The sequence below is a fragment of the Schistocerca americana genome, chromosome 4 (genome assembly GCF_021461395.2).
Source record: "Schistocerca americana isolate TAMUIC-IGC-003095 chromosome 4, iqSchAmer2.1, whole genome shotgun sequence".
In the NCBI taxonomy this organism is placed as follows: domain Eukaryota; kingdom Metazoa; phylum Arthropoda; class Insecta; order Orthoptera; family Acrididae; genus Schistocerca; species Schistocerca americana.
This window is the reverse complement of record NC_060122.1, coordinates 10,212,858-10,227,689: the sequence shown is the minus strand read 5'-3', so window position 1 is coordinate 10,227,689 and position 14,832 is coordinate 10,212,858.

Below are 14,832 nucleotides of genomic sequence, written 5' to 3'. Positions count from 1 at the left end.
AAACTTATAGAAGATTCACTCCTCTTGTACTTAAGTCGGCTATGTGCCTTTTTATTCAATACCGATGCGATTTCTGTGTTTCATGGTCAATGGGAAGGTCCAAGGGATACAGTAAACCCGCACTGGTGCATTGGAATGCAATACAGGTCTCCCACGAGCCGCTCAAACCACAAACTGTTAGAAAATTCACACTTCTTATACTTAAGTCGGCATTGTCCCTTTTGTATTAAATCCCGATGCAATTTCCGTGTTTTATGGTCAAAGTGAAGGTCAGACGGATACAGTAAACCTGCACTGGTGCATCGAAATCTAATACTGGTCTCCCATGAGCCGCTCAAAGCACAAATTCTTTGAAGATTCACTCGTCTTGTACTTATCTCAGCATTGTGCATTTGTATTAAATCCCAATGCAATTTCCAAGTTTCATGGTCAATGTGTAGTTCCAAGGGATACGGTAAACCTGCACTGGTGCATTGGAATCTAATACTGGTATCCAAGGAGAAGATGAAAGCACAAACTCTTAGGAGATTCACTCATCGTGTACCTAATTCGTCATTGTGCCTTTAGTATTCAATCCCGATGCATTTTCTTTGTTTCATGGTCAATGTGAATGTCCAAGGGATACAATTAACCTGCACTGGTGCATCGGAATCTAATACTGGTCTCCCATGAGCCGCTCAAAGCACAAAGTCATAGAAGATTCACTCTTCTTGTATTTAAGTCGGCATTGTCCCTTTTGTATTCAATGCTGATGCAATTTCCGTGTTTCATGGTCAAAGTGAAGGTCAAACGGATACAGACAACTTGCAGTGGTGCATCGGAATCTAATACTGGTCTCCCATGAGCCGCTCAAAGCACAAATTCTTAGAAGATTCACCCTTCTTGTACTTAAGTCGGCATTGTGCCTTTTGTATTCAATCCCGATGCGATATCTGTGTTTCATGGTCAATGTGAAGGTTCAAGGGATACATCTTAGGTCATAAGTCCCCTGGAACTTAGAACTACTTAAACCTAACTAACCTAAGGACATCACACGCAACCATGCCCGAGGCAGACCTCGAACCTGCGACCGTAGCAGTCCCGCGGTTCCGGACTGCAGCGCCAGAACCGCTAGACCAACGCGGCTGGCCGGGAGATTCACTCATCTTGTACTTAGGTCGTCATTGTGCCATTTGTATTCAATCCTGATGTAATTTCTGTGTTTCATTGTCAATGTGAAGGTCCATGGGATACAGTAAACATGCAATGGTGCATCGGAATCTAATACTCGTCTCCCAGGAACCGCTCAAAGCACAAACTCTTAGAAGATTCACTCTTCTTGTACTTAAGTCGGCATTGTGGCTTTTCTATTTAATCCCGCTGCGATTTCTATGTTTCACGGTCAATGTGAAGGTCCACGGGATACAGTAAACCTGCACTGGTGCGATGGAATCTAATACAGGTCTCCTAGGAACCGCTCAAACCACAAACTCTTAGAAAATTCACTCTTCTTGTACTTAAGTCGGCATTTTCTCTTCTGTATTCAATCCCGATGCAATTTCCGTGTTTCATGGTCTAAGTGATGGTCAAACGGATACAGAGAACCTGCACTGGTGCGTCGGAATATAATACTGGTCTCCCATGAGACGCTCAAAGCACAAATTCTTAGAAGATTCACTCTTCTTGTACCTAAGTCGGCATAGTGCTTTTTGTATTCAATCCCGATGCAATCTCTATGTTTCATGGTCGATGTGAAGGTCCAGGGGATAAGTGAAACCTACACTGCTGCATCGGAATCTAATACTGGTATCCCAGGATACGCTCAAAGCACAAACTCTCAGAAGATTCACTCTTCTTGTACTCAAGTCGGCATTGCCCCTTTTGATTTATATCCCGATGGAAGTTCTGTCTTTCATGCTCAATGTGAAGGTCCAAGGGATGCAGTAAACCTGCACAGCTGCTTAGGAATCAAATACTGGTCTCCCAGGAGCCGCTCAAAGCACAAACTCTTAGAAGATTCACTCTTCATGTACTTAAGTCGGCATTGTACCTTTTGTATTCAATCCCGATGCAATTTCTTTGTATCATGGTCAATGTGAAGGACCAAGGGATACAGTAAACCTGCACTGGTGCTTCGGAATCTAATACTGGTCTCCCAGGAGCCGCTCAAAGCAGAAACTCATAGAAGATTCACTCTTCTTGTACTTAAGTCGGCATTGTCTTTTTTGGTTTCAATCCCGATGCAATTTCTGCCTTTCATTGTCAATGTGAAGGTCCAAGGGATACAGTAAACCTGCACTGGTACATCGGAATCTAATACTGGTTTCCAGGAGCCGCTCAAACCACAAACTCTTAGAAAATTCACTCTTCTTGTACTTAAGTCGCCATTGTGCCTTTTGTATTCAATCCCGATGCAATTTCTATGTTTCATGGTCGATGTAAAGGTCTAGGGGATAAGTGAAACCTGCACTGGTGCATCGGAATCTAATACTGGTATCCCAGGAGCCGCTCAAAGCACAAACCCTCAGAAGATTCACACTTCTTGTACGCAAGTCGGCATTGTCCCATTTGATTTATATCCCGATGCAAATTCTGTCTTTCATGGTCAATGTGAAGGTTCAAGGGATGCAGTAAACCTGCACAGCTGCATAGGAATCATATACTGGTCTCCCAGGAGCCGCTCGAAGCACAAACTTTCAGATGATTCACTCTTCTTGTACTTAAGTTGGCCTTGTGCCTTTTGTATTCAACCCCGATGCAATTTCTTTGTATCATGGTCAATGTGAAGGTCCAAGGGATACAGTAAACCTGCACTGGTACATCGGAATCTAATACCGGTCTCCCAGGAGCCGCTCAAAGCACAAACCCTTAGAGGATTCACTCTTCTTGTAATTAAGCCGGGTTTGTGCCTTTTGTATTCAACCCCAATGCAATTTCTGTGCTTCATGGTCAATGTGAAAGTCCAAGGGATACAGTAAACTTGCACTGGTGCATCGGAATCTAATACTGGTCTCCCAAGGAGCCGCTCAAAATACAAAATCTTAGAAGATTCACTCTTCTTGTACTTATGTCGCCATTGTGCCTTTTGTATTCAATCCCGATGCAATTTCTATGTTTCATGGTCGATGTAAAGGTCCAAGGGATACGTTAAATATGCACTGGTGCATCGGAATCTAATACTGGTATCCCAAAAGCCGCTCAAAGCACAAATTCTCAGAAGATTCACTCTTCTTATACTTAAGTCGGCATTGTCCCTTTTGATTTCAATCCCGATGCATTATCTGTCTTTCATGGTCAATGTGAAAGTCCAAGGGATACTGTAAACCTGCACTGCTGCATCGGAATCAAATACTGGTCTCCCAGGAGCCGCTCAAAACACAACATCTTAGTAGATTCACTCTTCTTGTACATCAGTCGGCATTGTGCCTTTTTTTTTACAATCCGAATGCAGTTTCTGTGTTTCATGGTCAATGTGAAGGACCAAGGGATACAGTACACCTGCACTGGTGCTTCGGAATCTAATACTGGTCTCCCAGGAACCGCTCAAAGCAGAAACTCATAGAAGATTCACTCTTCTTGTACTTAAGTCGGCATTGTCCTTTTTGGTTTCAATCCCGATGCAATTTCTGCCTTTCATTGTCAATGTGAAGGTCCAAGGGATACAGTAAACCTGCACTGGTACATCGGAATCTAATACTGGTTTCCCAGGAGCCGCTCAAACCACAAACTCTTAGAAAATTCACTCTTCTTGTACTTAAGTCGCCATTGTGCCTTTTGTATTCAATCCCGATGCAATTTCTATGTTTCATGGTCGATGTAAAGGTCTAGGGGATAAGTGAAACCTGCACTGGTGCATCCGAATCTAATACTGGTATCCCAGGAGCCGCTCAAAGCACAAACCCTCAGAAGATTCACACTTCTTGTACGCAAGTCGGCATTGTCCCATTTGATTTATATCCCGATGCAAATTCTGTCTTTCATGGTCAATGTGAAGGTTCAAGGGATGCAGTAAACCTGCACAGCTGCATAGGAATCATATACTGGTCTCCCAGGAGCCGCTCGAAGCACAAACTTTCAGATGATTCACTCTTCTTGTACTTAAGTTGGCCTTGTGCCTTTTGTATTCAACCCCGATGCAATTTCTTTGTATCATGGTCAATGTGAAGGTCCAAGGGATACAGTAAACCTGCACTGGTACATCGGAATCTGATACCGGTCTCCCAGGAGCCGCTCAAAGCACAAACTCTTAGAGGATTCACTCTTCTTGTAATTAAGCCGGGTTTGTGCCTTTTGTATTCAACCCCAATGCAATATCTGTGCTTCATGGTCAATGTGAAAGTCCAAGGGATACAGTAAACTTGCACTGGTGCATCGGAATCTAATACTGGTCTCCCAAGGAGCCGCTCAAAATACAAAATCTTAGAAGATTCACTCTTCTTGTACTTATGTCGCCATTGTGCCTTTTGTATTCAATCCCGATGCAATTTCTATGTTTCATGGTCGATGTGAAGGTCCAAGGGATACGTTAAATATGCACTGGTGCATCGGAATCTAATACTGGTATCCCAAAAGCCGCTCAAAGCACAAATTCTAAGAAGATTCACTCTTCTTATACTTAAGTCGGCATTGTCCCTTTTGATTTCAATCCCTATGCAATATCTGTCTTTCATGGTCAATGTGAAAGTCCAAGGGATACTGTAAACCTGCACTGCTGCATCGGAATCAAATACTGGTCTCCCAGGAGCCGCTCAAAGCTCAACATCTTAGTAGATTCACTCTTCTTGTACATCAGTCGGCATTGTGCCTTTTTTTTACAATCCGAATGCAGTTTCTGCGTTTCATGGTCAATGTGATGGTCCAAGGGTTACAGTAAACCTGCACTGGTGCATCGGAATCTAATACTGGTCTCCCTGGACCCGCTCAAAGAACAAAATCTAGGGAGATTCACTCATCTTGTACTTAGGTTGTCATTGTACCATTTGTATTCAATCCTGATGTAATTTCTGTGTTTCATTGTCAATGTGAAGGTCCATGGGATGCAGTAAACATCCAATGGTGCATCGGAATCTAATACTGATCTCCCAGGAGCCGCTCAAAGCACAAACTCTTAGAAGAATCACTCTTCTCTTAAATAAGTGGGCAATGTGCTTTTTGTATTCAAATTTCGAAATAATTTCTTTCTTTTATGCTCAATGTGAAGGTCCAAGGGATACAGCAAACCTGCACTGGTGCATCGGAATCTAATACTCGTCTCCCAGCAGCCGCTCAAAGCACAAACTCGTAGAAGACTCACTCTTCTTGTACTTAAGTCGTCTTTGTCCCTTTCGTAATCAGTTCCGATGCAATTTCTGTGTTTCATGGTCAATGTGAAGGACAAAAAAATACAGAAAACCTGCACTGGTGCATCTGAATCTAATACTCGTCTCCAATGAGCCGCTAAAAGAAAAATTCTTAGAAGATTCACTCTTCTTGTAATTAAGCCGGATTTGTGCCTTTTGTATTCAACCCCAATGCAATTTCTGTGCTTCATGGTCAATGTGAAAGTCCAAGGGATACAGTAAACCTGCACTGGTGCATCGGATTCTAATACTGGTCTCCCAAGGAGCCGTTCAAAACACAAAATCTTAGAAGATTAACTCTTCTTGTACTTATGTCGCCATTGTGCCTTTTGTATTCAATTCCGATGAAATGTCTATGTTTCATGGTCGATGTGAAGGTCCAGGGGATAAGTTAAACCTGCACTGGTGCATCGGAATCTAATACTGGTATCCCAGAAGCCGCTCAAAGCACAAACTCTCAGAAGATTCACTCTTCTTGTACATAAGTCGGAATTGTCTCTTTTGATTTCAATCCCGATGCAATATCCGTCTTTCATCGTCAATGTGAAAGTCCATGGGATACTGTAGACCTGCACTGCTGCATCGGAATCAAATACTGGTCTCCCTGGAGCCGCATAAAGATCAATCTCTTAGAACATTCATTCCTCTTGTACTTCAGTCGGCATTGTGCATTTTGGATTCAATCCGAATGATATTTCTGTGTTTCATGGTCAATGTGATGGTCCAAGGGTTCCAGCAAACCTGCACTGGTGCATCGGAATCTGATACTGGTCTCCCTGGACCCACTCAAAGCACAACATCTTGGGAGATTCACTCATCTTTTACTTAGGTCGTCATCCTGACTTTTGTATTCAATCCTGATGCAATTTTTGTGTTTCATTGTCAATGTGAAGGTCGATGGGATACAGTAAACATGCACTGGTGCATCGGAATCTAATACTGGTCTCCCATGAGCCGCTCAAAGCACAAACTCTTAGAAGATTCACTCTTCTTGTACTTAAGTCGGCATTGTGTGTTTTCTATTTAATCCCGATGCGATTTCTGTGTTTCATGGTCAATGTGAAAGTCCAAGGGATACAGTAAACCTGCACTGGTGCAACGGAATCTAATACTGGTCTCCCAGGAGCCGGTCAAACCACAAACTCTTAGAAAAATCACTCTTCTTGTAATTATGTCGGCTTTGTGCTTTTTGTATTCAACCCCGATGCAATTTCTGTGCTTCATGGTCAATATGAAAGTCGAAGGGATACAGTAAACCTGCACTGGTGCATCGGAATCTAATACTGGTCTCACAAGGAGCCGCTCAAAGCAAAAACTCTCAGAAGATTCACTCTTCGTGTCCTTAAGTACCCATTGTCCCTTTTGTTTTCAATCCCGATGCAATTTCCGTGTTTCATGGTCAAAGTGAAGGTCAAACGGATACAGAAAACCTGCACTGCTGCATCGGAAACTAATACTGGTCTCTCATGAGCCGCTCAAGGGCACAAATTCTTAGAAGATTCACTCTTCTTGTACTTAAGTCGGCATTGTGCCTTTTTTATACAATCCCGATGCGATTTCTGTGTTTCATGGTCAATGGGAAGGTCCAAGGGATACAGTAAACCTGCACTGGTGCATTGGAATCTAATACAGGTCTCCCACGAGCCGCTCAAACCACAAACTCTTAGAAAATTCACACTTCTTGTACTTAAGTCGGCATCGTCCCTTTTGTATTCAATCCCGATGCAATTTCCGTGTTTCATGGTCAAAGTGAAGGTCAAACGGATACAGAAAACCTGCACTGGTGCATCGGAATCTAGTACTGGTCTCCCATGAGCCGCTCAAAGCACAAATTCTTAGAAGGCTCACTCTTCTTGTACTTAAGTCGGCATTGTTCCTTTTGTATTCAATCCCGATGCGATATCTGTGTTTCATAGTCAAAGTGAAGGTCAAACGGATACAGAAAACCTGCACTGGTGCATCGGAATCTAATACTGGTCCCTCAGGAGCCGCTCAAACCACAAACTCTTAGAAATTCACTCTTCTTGTAATTAAGTCTGCATTGTGCTTTTTGTATTCAACCCTGATGCGATTTCTGTGCTTCATGGTCAATGTGATAGTCCAAGGGATACAGTAAACCTGCACTGGTGCATCGGAATCTAATACTGGTCTCCCAAGGAGCCACTCAAAGCAAAAGCTCTTAGAAGATTCACTCTCCTTGTACTTCAGTTGCCATTGTGCCCTTTGTATTAAATCCCAATACAATTTCTATGTTTCATGGTCGAAGTGAAGGTCTGGGGAATAAGTTAAACGTGCACTTGTGCATCGGAATCTAATACAGGAATCCCAGGAGCCGCTCAAACACAAACTCTCAGAAGATTCACTCTTCTTGTACTTAAGTCGGCATTGTGCCTTTTGTAATAAATCCCGAGGCAATTTCTGTGTTTCATGGTCAATGTGAGGGTCCAAGGGATACTGTAAACCTGCACTGCTGCATCGGAATCAAATACTGGTCTTCCAGGAGCCGCTCAATGCTTAAACTCTTAGAAGATTCACTCTTCTTGTATTTAAGTCGGCATTGACCCTTCTGATTTCAATCTCGATGCAATTTCTGTGTTTCATTGTCAATGTGAAGGTCCAAGGGATACGGTAATCCTGCACTGGTGCATCGAAATCTAATACTGGTATCCCAGGCGCCGCTGAAAGCACAAAACCTTGGGAGACTCTCACATCTTGTACTTAAGTCGTCATTGTGCCTGTTGTATTCAATCCCGATGCAATTTCTATGTTTCATAGTTGATGCGAATGTCCAAGGGATAAGTTCAATATGCACTGGTGCATCGGAATCTAATACTGGTATCCAAAAAGCGGCTCAAACCACAAACCCTCAGAAGATTCACTCTTCCTGTACTTAAGTTGGCATTGTCCGTTTTGATTTCAATCCCGATGCAATTTCTGTGTTTCATGGTCAATGTGATGGTCCAAGGGATACAGTAAACCTGCACTGGTCCATCATAATCAAATACTGGTCTCCCAGGAGCCGCTCAAAGCACAAACTCTTAGAAGATCACACTTCTTGTACTTCAGTCGGCATTGTGCATTTTGGATTCAATCCGAATGCAATTTCTGTGGTTCATGGTCAATGTGATGGTCCAAGGGATACAGTAAACCTGCACTGGTGCAACGGCATCCAATACTGGTCTCCCAAGGTGCTGCTCAAAGCACAAACTCTTAGAAGATTCACTCTTCTTGTACTTAAGTCGCCATTGTGGTTTTTGTATTCAATCCCGATGCAAATTCTGTGTTTCATGGTCAATGTGAAGGTTTAAGGGATACGGTAAAACTGCACTGGTGCATCAAAATCTAATACTGGTGTCCCTGGAGGCGCTGGAAGCACAAACTCATAGAAGACTCACTCTTCTTGTACTTAAGTCGGCATAGAGCCTTTCGTATTCAATCCCAATGCAACATCTGTGTTTCATGGTCAATGTGAAGGTTCAAGGGATACAGTAAACCTGCACTGGTGCATCTGAATCTAATACTGGTCTCCCAGGAGACGCTCAAATCTTAAACTCTTACAAAATTCACCCTTCTTGTAATTAAGTCTGCTTTGTGCTTTTTGTATTGAAACCCGATGCGATATCTGTGCTTCATGGTCAATGTGAAGGTCCAAGGGATACAGTAAACCTGCACTGGTGCATCGGAATTTGATACAGGTCTCAGATGAGCCGCTCAAGGGACAAACTTATAGAAGATTCACTCCTCTTGTACTTAAGTCGGCTGTGTGCCTTTTTATTCAATACCGATGCGATTTCTGTGTTTCATGGTCAATGGGAAGGTCCAAGGGATACAGTAAACCCGCACTGGTGCATTGGAATGTAATACAGGTCTCCCACGAGCCGCTCAAACCACAAACTGTTAGAAAATTCACACTTCCTATACTTAAGTCGGCATTGTCCCTTTTGTATTCAATCCCGATGCATCTTCCGTGTTTCATGGTCAAAGTGAAGGTCAGACGGATACAGTAAACCTGAACTGGTGCATCGAAATCTAATACTGGTCTCCCAGGAGCCGCTCAAAGCACAAATTCTTTGAAGATTCACTCGTCTTGTACTTATCTCAGCATTGTGCATTTGTATTAAATCCCAATGCAATTTCCAAGTTTCATGGTCAATGTGAAGTTCCAAGGGATACGGTAAACCTGCACTGGTGCATTGGAATCTAATACTGGTATCCAAGGAGCAGATGAAAGCACAAACTCTTGGGAGATTCACTCATCGTGTACCTAATTCGTCATTGTGCCTTTAGTATTCAATCCCGATGCATTTTCTTTGTTTCATGGTCAATGTGAATGTCCAAGGGATACAATTAACCTGCACTGGTGCATCGTAATCTAATACTGGTCTCCCATGAGCCGCTCAAAGCACAAATTCATAGAAGATTCACTCTTCTTGTATTTAAGTCGGCATTGTCCCTTTTGTATTCAATGCTGATGCAATTTCCGTGTTTCATGGTCAAAGTGAAGGTCAAACGGATACAGACAACTTGCAGTGGTGCATCGGAATCTAATACTGGTCTCCCATGAGCCGCTCAAAGCACAAATTCTTAGAAGACTCACCCTTCTTGTACTTAAGTCGGCATTGTGCCTTTTGTATTCAATCCCGATGCGATATCTGTGTTTCATGGTCAATGTGAAGGTTCAAGGGATACAGTAAACCTGCACTGGTGCATCTGAATCTAATACTGGTCTCCCAGGAGACGCTCAAACCACAAACTCTTAGAAAATTCACTCTTCTTGTAATTAAGTCTGCTTTGTGCTTTTTGTATTGAACCCCCATGCGATTTCTGTGCTTCATGGTCAATGTGAAAGTCCAAGGGAGACAGTAAACCTGCATTGGTGTATCGGAACCTAATACAAGTCTCCCAAGGAGCCGCTCAAAGCAAAAACTCTTAGAAGATTCACTCTTCTTGTACTTAAGTCGCCATTGTGCCTTATGTATTCAATCCCGATGCAATTTCTATGTATCATGGTCGATGTGAAGGCCCAGGGGATAAGTTAAACCAGCACTGGTGCATCGCAATCTAATACTGGTATCCCAGGAGCCGCTCAAAGCATAAACTCTCAGAAGATTCACTCTTCTTGTACTTAAGTCGGCATTGTCCGTTTTGATTTAAATCCCGATGCAGTTTCTGTGTTTCATGGTCAATGTGATGGTCCGAGGGATACAGTAAACCTGCACTGGTCCATCGGAATCAAATACTGGTCTCCCAGGAGCCGCTCAAAGCACAAACTCTTAGAAGATAACTCTTCTTGTACTTCGGTCGGCATTGTGCATTTTGGATTCAATCCGAATGTAATATCTGTGTTTCATGGTCAATGTGATGGTCCAAGGGATACAGTAAACCTGCACTGGTGCAACGGCATCCAATACTAGTCCCCCAAGGTGCTGCTCAAACCACAAACTCTTACAAAATTCACTCTTCTTGTACTTAAGTCGCCATTGTGGTTTTTGTATTCAATCCCGATGCAAATTCTGTGTTTCATGGTCAATGTGAAGGTTTAAGGGAAACGGTAAACCTACACTGGTGCATCAAAATCTAATACTGGTGTCCCTGGAGGCGCTGGAAGCACAAACTCATAGAAGACTCACTCTTCTTGCACTTAAGTCGGCATTGTGCCTTTCGTATTCAATCCCGATGCAATATCTGTGTTTCATGGTCAATGTGAAGGTTCAAGGGATACAGTAAACCTGCACTGGTGCATCTGAATCTAATACTGGTCTCCCAGGAGAAGCTCAAACCACAAACTCTTACAAAATTCACTCTTCTTGTAATTAAGTCTGCTTTGTGCTTTTTGTATTGAACCCCGATGCGATTTCTGTGCTTCATGGTCAATGTGAAGGTCCAAGGGATACAGTAAACCTGCACTGGTGCATCGGTATCTGATACAGGTCTCAGATGAGCCGCTCCAAGGACAAACTCATAGAAGATTCACTCTTCTTGTACTTAAGTCGGCTATGTGCCTTTTTTATTCAATACCGATGCGATTTCTGTGTTTCATGTTCAATAGGAAGGTCCAAGGGATACAGAAAACCCGCACTGGTGCAATGGAAGGTAATACAGGTCTTCCACGAGCCGCTCAAACCACAAACTGTTAGAAAATTCACACTTCTTGTACTTAAGTCGGCATTGTCCCTTCTGTATTCAATCCCGATGCAATTTTCGTGTTTCATGGTCAAAGTGAAGGTCAAACGGATACAGAAAACCTGCACTGGTGCATCGGAATCTAATACTGGTCTCCCATGAGCCGCTCAAAGCACAAATTCTTAGAAGGCTCACTCTTCTTGTACTTAAGTCGGCATTGTTCCTTTTGTATTCAATCCCGATGCGATATCTGTGTTTCATGGTCAATGTGAAGGTCCTAGGGATACAGTAAACCTGCACTGGTGCATCGGAATCCAATACTGGTCTCTCAGGAGCCGCTCAAACCACAAACTCTTAGAAATTCACTCTTCTTGTAATTAAGTCTGCATTGTGCTTTTTGTATTCAGCCCTGATGGGATTTCTGTGCTTCATGGTCAATGTGAAGTTCCAAGGGATACGGTAAAGCTGCACTGGTGTATAGGAATCTAATACTGGTATCCAAGGAGCCGATGAAAGCACAAACTCTTGGGAGATTCACTCATCGTGTACTTAATTCGTCATTGTGCCTTTAGTATTCAATCCCGATGCAATTTCTTTGTTTCATGGTCAATGTGAATGTCCAAGGGATACTGTAAACCTTCACTGCTGCATCGGAATCTAATACTGGTCTCCCAGGAGCCGCTCAATGCACAAACTCTAAGAAGTTTCACTCTTCTTGTACTTAAGTCGGCATTGTGCCTTTAATATTCAATCACGATGCAATTTCTGTGTTTCATGGTCAATGTGAAAGTCCAAGGGATACTGTAAACCTTCACTGCTGCATCGGAATCAAATACTGGTCTCTCAGGGGCCGCTCAAAACCCAAACTCTTAGAAGATTCACTCTTCTTGTATTTAAGTCGCCCTGGTGCTTTTTGTATTCAATCCCGATGCAATTTCAATGTTTCATGGTGGATGTGATGGTTGAAGGGATACAGTAAACCTGCATCGGAATCTAATACTAGTCTCCCAGGAGCCGCTCAAGGCACCAACACTTAGTAGATTCACTCTTCTTACACTTAAGTCGGAATTCTCTCTCTTGTTTTCAATACCGATGCAATTTCTGTGTTTCATGGTCAATGTGAACGTCCAACGGATACAGTAAACCTTCACTGGTGCATCGGAATCTAACACTGGTCGCCCAGGGGCCGCTCAAAGCACAAACTCTTAGGTGTTTCATTGTTCTTGTACTTAAGTCGGCATTGTGCCTTTTGTAATAAATCCCGGGGCAATTTCTGTGTTTCATGGTCAATGTGAAGGTCCAAGGGATACCGCAAACCAGCACTGCTGCATCGGGATCTTATACTGGTCTCCCAGGAGGCACTAAAACCAAAAACTCTTAGATTATTCTCTTTTCTTGTACTTAAGACGTCATTGTGCATTTTGTATTCGATCCCGTTGCGATTTCTGTGTTTCATGGTCAATGTGAAGGTCCATGGGATACAGTAAACCTGCACGCGTGCATCGGAATCTAATACTGGTCTCCCAGGAGTCCCACAGTGCACAAACTCTTAGAAGATTCACTCATCTTGTACTTATGTCGGCCATTGTGCCTTTTGTATTCATTCCCGGTGTAATTTCTGTGTTTCACGGTCAATGTGAACGTCTAAGAGATACAGTAATCCTGCACTGGTGCATCGGAATCTAATACTGGTCTCCCAGGGACCGCTCAAAGCACAAACTCTTAGAAGATTCCTCTTCTTTTACATAAGTCGGCATTGTGCCTTTTCTCATCAATCCCGGTGCTATTTATGTGTGTCATGGTCAATGAGAAGGTCCAAGGGATACATTAGCCCTAAACTGGTGCATGGAAATCTCATACTGGCTTTCCAGGAGCCGCTCAAAACACAAACCCTTAGAAGATTCACTCGACTTGTACTTAAGTTGGCATTTGGCCTTTTGTATTCAATCCCGATGCAATATCTGTGTTTCATGGTAATGTGATGGTCTAAGGGATACAGTAAACCTGCACTGATGCATCAGAATCTAATACTGGGCTCCAAGGAGCCACTCAAAGCACAATCTCTTAGAAGATACACTCGTCTTGAACTTAATTTGGCATTGTGCCTTTTGTATTCAATCCCGATGCAAATTCTCTGTTTCATGGTCAATGTGAAGGTCCAGAGGATACAGTAAAACCGCGCTGGTGTATTGGAAACTAATACTGGTCTCCCAGGAGCCGCTCAAAACACAAACTCTTAGAAGATTCACTCCTCTTGTACTTAAGTCAGCATCGTGCATTTTGTATTCAATCCCGGCACGATTTCTGTGTGTCATGGTCAATGTAAAGGTCCAAGGGACGCAGTAAACCTGTACTGGTGCATCGGAATCTAATACTGGTCTCCCAGGATCCGCTCAAAGCACAAACTCTAAGAAGTTTCACTCTTCTTGTACTTAAGTCGGCATTGTGTCTTTAATATTCGATCACGATGCAATTTCTGTGTTTCATGGTAAATGTGGAGGTCCAAGGGACACGGTAATCTTGCACTGGTGCATCGGAATCTAATACTGGTCTCCCAGGAGCCGCTCAAAACACAAACTCTTAGAAGATTCACTCTTCTTGCAGTTAAGTCGGCATTGTCCATTATGTATTCAATCCCGATGCAATTTCTGTGTTTCATGGTCAATGTGAAGGTCCAAGGGATACAGTTAACCTGCACTGGTGCAACGGAATCGAATTCTGGTCTCCCGACAGCCGCTCAAATCATAAACTCTTAGAAGAGTCACTCCTCTTGTACTTAAGTCGGCATTGGCACTTTTGTATTCAATCTTTATGCAATTTCTGTGTTTCATGGTGAATGAGAAGGTCCAAGGGATACAGTAAACCTGCACTGGCGCATCGGAATCTAATACTGGTCTCCCAAGAGCCGCTCAAAGCACAAACTCTAAGAAGTTTCCCTCTTCTTGTACTTAAGTCGGCATTGTGTCTTTAATATTCAATCACAATGCAATTTCTGTGTATCATGGTGAATGTGAAGGTCCAAGAGATACAGTAAACCTGCACTGGCGCATCGGAATCTAATACTGGTCTCCCAGGTGCCGCTCAAAGCACAAATTCTTAGAAGATTCCCTCTTCTTGTACTTAAGTCGGCATTGTGCATTTTGTATTCAAACAAGATGTAATTTCTGTGTTTCATGGTCAATGTGAAGGGCCAAGGATTACAGTAAAACTGCGCTGGTGTATTGGAATCTAATACTGGTCTCCCAGGAGCCGCACAAGGCAATAACTCTAAGAAGATTCACTCTTCTTGTACTTAAGTCAGCATCGTGCATTTTGTATTCAATCCTCACTAAAATTTTTGTGTGTCATGGTCAATGTGAATGTCCAAGGGATGCAGTAAACCTGTACTGGT